At 43.8% G+C, this 10,322-nt stretch overlaps 1 protein-coding gene across 3 annotated transcripts in view; it reads right to left on the reverse strand.

The window, feature by feature from the left end:
• The window catches only part of RNF220 (ring finger protein 220), a 331,783-nt gene extending 327,460 nt beyond the window's left edge, over nucleotides 1-4,323 (reverse strand). Inside the window, exon 1 of one of the 3 annotated variants that reach the window (XM_050961155.1) lies at nucleotides 4,217-4,323. The gene's annotated coding sequence lies outside the window, so the exon portion shown is untranslated. The remainder of the gene's footprint in view (nucleotides 1-4,216) is intronic. The other 2 variants (XM_050961156.1, XM_050961154.1) reach the window with 2 other exon arrangements.
• Nucleotides 4,324-10,322: the final 5,999 nt, after the last annotated feature.

The raw sequence follows: 10,322 nt of genomic DNA on the forward strand, positions 1-10,322 counted from the left end.
TAATTAAAAAAATATGGATTGCAGGATAATCAGCTTGATGGACCATTTGGGCGACTGTAAGGTAGTGGGCACAAGGCAAAGTAAGTAACTGTTACTTTTCTGCCTCTATGCTGATTTTTTTTAATTTAGCACCTCGTGCAAATCCAGATTAAAATAACTCCAGCTATTGATCTGAGCAGTGGAATTGACATTAATTTTAGTTCACTTCTCACTTTGCAAAGGGATCAATAGGAAGTAATAACAGCTGACATCCCCACTGAAAGGAGGAAAAAAGACGGGTTGGAGACAGAAATCGAAAAGCAACCAAATAAATCAGCAGCTACTTTTCCACGGCATCAGACAAACTCCAAACAGATTGCAAAAAGTCTTTGTTGAATTAACTAAACAAGGAGTGGAGGGAGCAGGGGGTACAGATCAATCTACAAAGCTACATAAACCGTCTACCAGGCATCAAGGTAAATGGACAGACCAAAAAATATTGTGATTTTTCATTTTTTAAATGATTGCTCTGATATACAAGGATTTTTTAAAAACACTTTGTTTAAGGTGTGTACAAATTGCCAGATTACTATATGTTACTAATTGCAAGGTTAAATATGCCAAAACCAAGACACATTGAATCAACAGCCTTAACTTTGATCTGTTAAAAAATATCTCACCAAGGAACAACTTCTTATCAGTAATCTCTAGCTCAAGTCTGATTCTTCTGTTTATAAAATATTGTAACACTGGTTTGAATTAGGTAAAGAGAAAGACAGACAAAAGTCAGTCAATCTATGACGGGTTGGATTTAGCAGGCATCACAAACATTGTGTGAGTGGAGAAAATAGAGCTGACCACTGTTATAAGCATAAAAACCGCTTTGCTAATCAGCCTGAAAAGAAAGAAAAAAAAACATCCCTGTCTTAAAGCATTACCAGTTTCAATCAACAAATCACTTCTCTGCTATCAATTAAAATAAATAAAACACACTCCTTTGTTTATTACAACAGGTTGCATTTTTGTGATCTCTCAACCATTTCCAAACACCAAGAGTTAAAATAAAGGGACAAGTGAACATTTTTCTCCTTCCAGGAACAAACTTCTTGAAATTAATTAGCACGCTATTTAAGAATCTTAGAAACATTAGCAAAAACAGAGAGGAAATTAGGACAGTTTTTTTAAAAATCAAATCTTACATTAAAGTTTCCCCTCATAAATGTCAAATAGGAATTTATAAATATGTCCTGTGTAGAAAAGCCAATCATTATAAAACAAAATAATGCCAGCTGTTTGGGGATTTAAGTGCCCAAATGGATTATATATTTGAACTAAACTGGATTTCCTCGTAAAAAATAAAACAAACGCAAGCTAGAACGCCAACACAGAAGAGATTTCTTCAATGGATTAAGATACAAAGGAAAAACTGTTTATTTTTTAATTTGTGCAAAATATACCAATTGCAGGAACCCGCAGGAGCAGCTGGTACGAAACCCGGTTTAGAAAAAAAATCGGAGGGCCATGCCACCGAGCAGAGGCGGCAGGTTCGGTTGGAAATGGAAAAGGATCGGTGCAATTTTAGGGAGCAGAAATCACCCCATCAGGTTCGATCGGCTGCCTTACTGCAGAACCAGTGTCGGCTCGTTTCTCCTCGCTAGGGAAGAGGCGGCCTCCGATTTTGTTTTGCAACAAACTTCTTGCAAAAATTTAGTCCTGCTACCAACACGATCAGCAGGCGGCAAACGGGCAAAAACAGCGGCTAGCGGAAGAAGGGGATTTTTAAAAAATAAATAAAAAGATTGGTCCTTCCCCCCCTCCCCAGCCTTTCAAAATTAAATTGAAAATCCAAGGGAGAATTCGCAGGGGCGAAGACGGGTTTATTTAGTTTGTCAAGCGCCCACGGCGGCAAACACCCACTGGAGCTTGCTTACAAGGGGGAAAGTGAGAGGGGAAAACTCCCATCAGGGCGTGAGCACAACAGAAATTAACCAGGGCCTTTTCCAGGAACGCTCGGATCCGACCTGCGATTACTAGGGACTGTTCCTCCCCTGCTCGCTCCAAACACCCAGACAGACGAATCTCCCCAAAGTACAAACGGGGGTTGGTTTCTCTGCTCAAGATCAGCTCATTGCACACTGTAAATACAGCTATTCCGCGTGGGCTTCCCTGATCGCTGTGAATTTGGTTATTTGCTTTAGAGTTCACCTTTTCCTCCCCCCAAACCCCTCCAAGGAGGCGTGTCAAGGGTTAGACTAGAAACAAAACACAAAAAGCGCGCAGCCATTTGACTTTCTCCAGCTGCAGATTAAACAGGTGTCTGCCTTCCCCCGCCTTCCCAGTTTGGGGGCGAGGGTTTGCAGGGACAAGCCCGGTCATTTCGTTTGGCCAGAAACAAACCATTCCCCCAAACAGAGCAAGGAAATTCATCTGGAGAAATTGGCTCTCCTCTCCCCTTTGCTCTATTCTCATTAAACGCCGCACATTGTATCGTGCTCGGAGCATGTTACAAAGTGGGGACAGGAGGGGTCGGGGAAGGGCAGAGAACCGGAGACGGGATTTTCTGCTCTCCTCCGGAACCGTTCGCTCTTTTCCCAGTGGTGGGAGGGGGCCAATCCCAATTTCTACAGTCCAGTAAGTGCATTTTTTTTCCACTTTCAAAAAAAAGAGTCAGAAACAATGTGAGGATGCCTGGAGCTGTCTGACTTTATGGCAACAATCCCTCGCCATCCGCATTTCCTGTGTGCAAGGAGCCGCACTCGATACAAGCCGGTGAGGAGCTCTCACTGTGCCACACCAGATGGGTTTATGTATTTAGAGCTGAAGGTGAAGAATTATTTTCCACGCTCCCAACCTATTTGCAGACTTCGCTGCTTCCATTTTGGGGCGGGGGGGAGGAGGTTTTCTACCAACGACTCAGCTCCTGTGCTCTTCGGAGCGCACTCGCAGCTGATGCAGAAAGTTTTCTCTGGGACACACACCAGGGAAACACGCTCACTTCATTTCGCCTCCTCTGGCCGAAGGATTTGCAACCCTGCATTTCACACGCGGAGCGGGTTCAGCCTCCGCCGCTGACTAGTTACACGGACCCGAGTCCTTTATCGTATTTTCAAGACTACAGCGAGAACGAGTATTTCGGGGCCCGCCGAGATTCGTGAATTCGATTCGCATCTGAGAGTGGTCTGGGGGCGAGTCTCTCGAGGGAGGGGTGGAGGGGCAGTTTTACAAACTTCCACCGCCCCCAGAATCACGGCAAGTGGCAATTTGCGAAGAACGTTTAGAAACCGCCAATCCAATCCCCCGCCGCGGCTCGGTGTTTTCTGCTACGGATTCTAACCGGGGTTCACACGGGCACCGCGCGATTGCAGAAAGGAAAACGCGTTTGATTCAAGCTACTCCGAGCACCAAGCCGGCCGGGGCTGCCGGCGCTTCTACCGCACAGAAATGAGTGTGAGCTGTTACACAAGAGAAACACGCTGTAGACGGGGACGGGGGCCGCGGAGAGAAGATTTGTTTGTTTCCTTTCAAAAAGTTTTTTTTGTTTTGTTTTGTTTTGTTTTGCAGCCTCTGGGAAGTGAAATTGTTGCTGCCCAGAGCAAGGGCAGCCCAAGCTCCTGCGGACAGCGAGGAAATAACTCCCCTGCTTGCAACAAAAATAAAATAGAAAATAAACGCGGTTTAAAATAACCGGCTTGGAATTCAATCCGATCCGCACCGTTTTCGGTTGCGTTTGGAAACCTTCTGCCCCGGCACCTGATTCCCCCTTGTGCCTACTGGTCCCCCAGCCCCCGCCAGCACCCCCGCAAAATAAACAGGGGGATGGTCCCAGAGACTCCGCCACTCTCGGGTTGCAGAAGGATGAAGGGGGGGGGGAATCCTCTCTTTTTGTCGGACTTTAACCCATTATCATGATGATCCCCACCCACCCGGCCTCCCCCCGCCACTCGCCCCCCGCCCCCTTTCCCGTCCCGGACCCCCCTAACCAGCTGCCTTTGCTGGGGGAATTCAGGAGCTCGCGGCAATTCTTGCATGGAAAAATAAAACTTGCCATGCAAAGTTTGACTCTGCAGCGAGTCCGGATTTGCAGGGAAATCCAAAGGCACCGGCCGCAGTGACCTGGCTCAGAGTCCCTGCAGCCCTGGGAGAGCCACTACTCGAAAGTTAGCCCCGGTTCCTGCCCAGCACAAGCTCCCCCCGCCCCCAAACACACACACACACCTTTGTGATCGCCAGTACTCACAGTGGAAATTCCTCTGGAGGTGGCTGCACTTTTTCAGGCTCTGGGAAGCAGGAGCAGAGTGTGGTGCTTGGGAAGTCCTGGGCGTGTTTGCAGGCTGTCTTGGATTGCATGTACCAGATCAAGAGACTCAATTGGTGTGCGAGAAGGAGAAGTGCTGCCTCTCAGTGCTGGCTCTAATCAGTGAATGAACCTCCACTCTCAGAGGGACTGGAGCCGCACACACACACACACACACAGCCGGGCTGAGCACGGAATACATTAGGACACTAAGGGAGTATGGGAAATGGAGTCCATGACTGGGGCACAGAGCTGGCCGGCCCATCTTGCCCACGGACAGGGACAAAGACTGGGCTCCTGGCTCAGGGTTTGTTGCTGGCAGTGCGATTTGTTGCATACCATTTTCAATGTTTTATTATTTCCCTTAGGAGTTGATTTAGTTCTTGCGAAAGAGAAGAATTAATAGTCCTGGTCTATGTCCCCCAAATTTCCCTCCCTCTTTGCAACTGCCCCTTGGTCCTTATATGCAGCCTATCCAATCCTACCCTATCCTGTAGGATAAAATCATACCCTATATTTACAGAACACCTTTTACCCTGAAGGTTCCCAGTGCACCATACAACTTAAGGGTCAGTCCCACCAGCAACCTATGCACAGAACAACTTTGCAGCCATTCAGAACTCATAATAACAAAACCCAGACACCATAGGGGCTATCATATATTATTTTTTCATGTCTAATAACAGACATACACTTTTTTTGTTGTTTACACACATTTCTATGGCACTCATAGACTCATAGACTTTAGGGTTAGAAGGGACCAATGTGATCATCTACTCTGACCCCCTGCACAAAGCAGGCCACAGAACCCTACCCATCCACTTCTATAACAAACCCCTAACCTATGTCCGAGTTATTGAAGTCTTCAAATTGTGGTTTGAAGACCTCAAGCTGCAGAGAATCCACCAGCAAGTGACCCGTGCCCCATGCTGCAGAGGAAGGCGAAAAACCTCCAGGGTCTCTGCCAATCTGCCCCTGGAGGAAAATTCCTTCCCGACCCCAAATATGGCGATCAGCTAAACCCTGAGCATGTGGGCAAGACTCACCAACCAGCACCCAGGAAAGAATTCTCTGCAGTAACTCAGATCCCATCCCATCCAACATCCCATCACCCACCACTGGACATACTTATCTGCTGATAATCAAAGATCAATTGCCAAAATTAAGCTATCCCATCATACCATCCCTTCCATAAACTTATCAAGCTGAGGCCACGTTCACACTACAGAGTAAAATCAAAATTAATAAAATCGATTTTATAAAACAGGTTTTATAAAATTGATTTTACGCGTCCACACTAGGACACATTACTTCGGTGGTGTGCGTCCATGGTCCCAGGCTACCATCGATTTCCAGAGCGGTGCACTCTGGGTAGTTCAGTAAAAGAATGGGACCAATAACTTCGATTTCCGTCCACACTAACCCTAAATCAATATAGTAATATCGATTTTAGGGTTACTCCTCTCGTTGAGCAGGAGTACAGAAATCGATTTTAAGTCCCCTTAAAATCGATTTTAAGTGCCTTGTAGTGTGGACGGGTACAGCGTTAAATCGATTTAACGCTGTAGTGTGGACCAGGCCTTAGTCTTAAAGCCAGATATGTCTTTTGCCCCCACTACTCCCCTTGGAAGGCTGTTCCAGAACTTCACTCCTCTAATGGTTAGAAACCTTCGTCTAATTTCAAGTCTAAACTTCCTAGTGAAGTCCTGACCACTTCAGAAACATCAACTAATTTAACCTTGCAACACCAGGGGGAGGTAGGGGAATGTTAAAAACATTATTCAAGTTGAGGAAGACAGGCAGAGAGAGCATAAGTGACTTGCCCAAACTCATACAAGAAATCAGTGGCAGAGCCAAAAAGAAAATGCAGGTCTTCTGACTCTCAGACTGTTTCGTATGCGCGCGCGCACACACACACACACGCACACACACGCACACATACGTATTTTAAGTGCAGCCATGAGGAAAATGATTCCTCTGTCTACATACACACTCGTCCCTGTACACAAAGGAATTATTTAATTCACCTAAATCAGGAACTGACGTCAGAGACATTTATTCAGTGATGGAGGGAATCATTTTTTAACATTAAAAAGTGTCAGTTCTTCCCTTTTTAAAAATAAATAAAATACTGGCTGATTTTTTGGTTCCCTCTTCTCTGATTGTGCATGGACACTGTGAGGTATAATGGGACTACATTTGCTATAAACAGGGGAAGGAGGTCAGCTCCTTACTGTAACAATTTGGGTTGTTCTCTCTGTGTCTGCATGTATGAGGCATGTGAGCGTGCGCACGTGTGTATTCCTGGCATCCTCACTCTTTCATGAAGAATAGCAACAGCTTTTGTTTCAGGTGTGGCTCATTACTAAAGTTATCTAGATCTTCAGTTTGGTCTGACTATCCCAGTGTTAAATATGAGCCCAAAGCCAATGGGAGTTTTGGGTGGTTAAGAAATGCAGGTTCAGACCCTACCTCACACTTTGAAGACCATAAAGGTTTGCTTCTCTTGTGGGTTGAAATTTACCCATCCTTTTTACATCACCTCAGACAGACCAGTTTTTTCTTAGGTACTCAGCATGGTTGCATGCCCAATGCAAATATTAAACCTTAAAAGGATAAAAGTAGCCAAATAAACTTTCCTCCTTTTTACACTTAATACTGTATCTCAAAATAAAAACAACCTTGACATTCCAAGCCTCTGAAATCAGCAATCGTCTGTGTCTAAAGATGCTTCAAGTGCTTTATTTTGCACTTTGTAACATCAGTTGCTCCACACCCTGTTGGCCATGTCATGATGGAGCAATACAGACGTTGGTACTCAAGGAAATGTGTATGCGATTGTTGGGAGATGCACGCTATAGTTTGTTATAGTATGTAGTGTGTATATACCAAAGTAAGAATGAACAGACAGCCAACGGCCTTTTCCATGGATTAGCCAGAACATCATGGTCCATCCACAGGACACCAGGCAGGGATTATTCCTGGTTTCAGAGTATTCCTGGCTCTGTTACACGCTCACCGTGTGATTCTGGGTAACTCTCTGTGCCTCTGTTTTCCAGGTACTTCTAAGCATCAGCTCTTAGATCCCAGCAAGATAAGTGCCTTAGGTCACAGAGAATTTCAATGTGTACCACAGTTCGCAGTATTCTCTCCTCTCTTGTTCAACGTTTCCTTCCCAGGATTCCTTGTGGAACCTGACTGGCAGCTTCCCAAGTGAATGAGTAAATGCCTCATGCTGTGGCAAAGCTCCCACTGAAGTCAACAGTAGCCAGATTCTCAGAACTGGCCACTGATTTTTGGGTGCTGCATCCCTAGGATGCTCCACTTCAGACACATGGTTCTGGAGAGCATGCTACACCCATTAACTTACTGGAAGCATGGGCAACTGACCTTTCGACAAATCAGAACCTAGCTTTCTCAAGTTAGACAGCCAAAATATTAGATCCCCAAATTCAGAGGCCACTTAAAAGAAAATTAACCTAAGTGTTTTGCCTAAGTAAGGACTGAGTCGTTAGCAAGGGGGATATTGACAGCTGACAGTCACCATTCTGTGTGCCTGTGAAAGAATCAAATACTCAATCTCAAAGAAACGTGTCAAAGTTTTGGTGTCTCAAACTTTGAGGGAAATAACTGAATTTAAGGATATTGGTTTCCTACTTGCTGATCATATCATATGATACATACAGTATCATGTAAAGTAGTGTGTAATTAGACATAGGAAATCAAGTTCCAAACAGAGGGCAGTGAGAGAATCTTTCAAACTCTGACCCCAGTCCAACATCTGTTTAAGCACATGTGCAACTTTACACACACGAGTGGTCCTATGTGAGTAAAGACATATACCTCATTAAGTGTTTGCGGGATCAAGGCCACTGATTGGTATAATAAAGACAAAGTATCTTTGCAAGTAATTAAACATTGTAATTCTGGACTCTCTAATTACTGAAGAGGAAGGACTGGTAGCTCCAAAGCCCTGGGATATTGTTCTACTATTATGTAAAAATGGGTCTTTAACCATTCCAGCTGAAGATCTTTTGTCCTCATACCTCATGGGTGAGTTCTCTATACACTGAATCTAGCTATCTGTAATAGGCACCAATTACCCCTGATTATAGTTGAATTTCTCAGACTGAAATATAGATTTAGAACAATGTAGGATTTTTAAAAATAAAAGTAGTGCTTTTCATCTTGCTCACTTCTAACATCTTTTTTGCAAACCTAAGTAGCTGCCAAAAAGCTGCATATGCAAACACACACAAATACAATAGTACGATATATAAGGCACTGATCTCGCAACAAGCCCCAACAATTGGCTTCTTAGATAAATATTCCTCTGTACTCGTATATATTAGCCATATTTTAAATAACATTAGTGCTTTGACTTAGACAAAGGAAATCAAGTTAAAAATCAACACATATCTTCCAGAAACCTTTAAAAATATTCTATTTGAGAACAATGTTACTAATAACATTTACATTACAGCTAATGATAGCAATTATCAAATTCTGGTTTAAGAAACTACTTTGATGATAAGGTCATTTTTTCAGGTAGGTATAACATTCTGAAAAAATGAACCTTTGGATTTAAACTTCTTACCCTTGTTCTCAGCCAAAAAGTAATTAAAACAGTTTATTTTTTAAGTTTATAGAAAACCTTTCTGAGTTTCTTAGTATGGAAAAAAGGGGCCAATTCCTCACCTCAGATACAGTTTATACCAGCTGAAGATCTTGCCATCTGTTTTAGGCTTTAAGAACATTGCTTTTAAAATAAGTGTGGGGTTTTGTTTGTTTTGAGGTTGCACATAATTAGTTAAAACACTTAAAGTCAAAAATACAAACTTGACATTTAGTTGTCTTCTGTGAGAAGTATCTGTAAAGGTAAACTTTAGAAAATTACTGAATTAATATAATTCATTTTTTAAAATTCCTTATCTGTGTTACCAGTGAAGGTCCTAATCCTGCAATCAGATCCATGAGCAAGGACCCTGAACCAATGTGCAGCCCCGTTGGCAGAAAGGTCCACAGGCAAAACTCCAACTGAAGTTTGGGCCAAGTTAATATCCAACAACATTGGCAATCAATCTAAACTTGCCAGTGTCACTTTTGTTCACTTTCAAGTCAGAGATAGCTTTCAGATGCTCATGCCCTCGCATAGTGCTGCAATGTTTGGATTGCAAACACAGCGCACAGGATGCTAAAATCCAAATTAAATTAGCATATGTAGGCCCTGATCCTACAAAGATTTATGCACATGCTTAACTTTATGCACATTGACGTCAATGGGACTACTCAGGGTGTGTAAAGTTAAGCACATGTGTAAGACAGCAGGATCAGTGCCTTTGATGATATGAGCTCTTTGGGGGAGGGACTGTACTTTTGTTATGTCTGTGTACCAATGTTTACATAATTTAAGAAAGGAAATTTAAAGTTTGTTCCTAAACTACTGGATAGCGTTCTATCAAGAAACAAAGAAGTTATCAGTGAGTGAAAACAACATACATGGATGTAGAGGCTCTCTACACAAAACATCCCACACACAGATGGAATACAAGCTGTCAGGAACAGTATCCCTGATGATGCCACAGCACAACTGGTTGCTGAGCTCTGTGACTATCCTCATGCACAATTATTTCAAATTTGGTGACAATATATACCTCTAGATCAGTGGCACCGCTATAGGCACCCGCATGGCCCCACAATATGCCAACATTTTTATGGCTGACCTGGAACAACGCGTCCTCAGCTCTCGTCCACTCATGCCCCTTCTCTACCTACGCTATATTGACGACATCTTCTGGACCCACGGGAAAGAGACTCTGGAAGAATTCCACCACGATTTCAACAGCTTCCACCCCACCATCAACCTCAGCTTGGACCAATCTACACGGGAGGTCCACTTCCTAGACACCACAGTGCAAATAAGTGATGCTCACATTAACACCACCCTATACCGAAAACCTACCGACTGCTATGCCTACCTTCATGCCTCCAGCTTCCATCCCAGGCACACCACACGATCCATTGTCTACAGCCGAGCGCTGAGGTACAA

The sequence above is a fragment of the Gopherus flavomarginatus genome, chromosome 7, assembly GCF_025201925.1.
Source record: "Gopherus flavomarginatus isolate rGopFla2 chromosome 7, rGopFla2.mat.asm, whole genome shotgun sequence".
NCBI classification, from domain to species: Eukaryota; Metazoa; Chordata; order Testudines; family Testudinidae; genus Gopherus; species Gopherus flavomarginatus.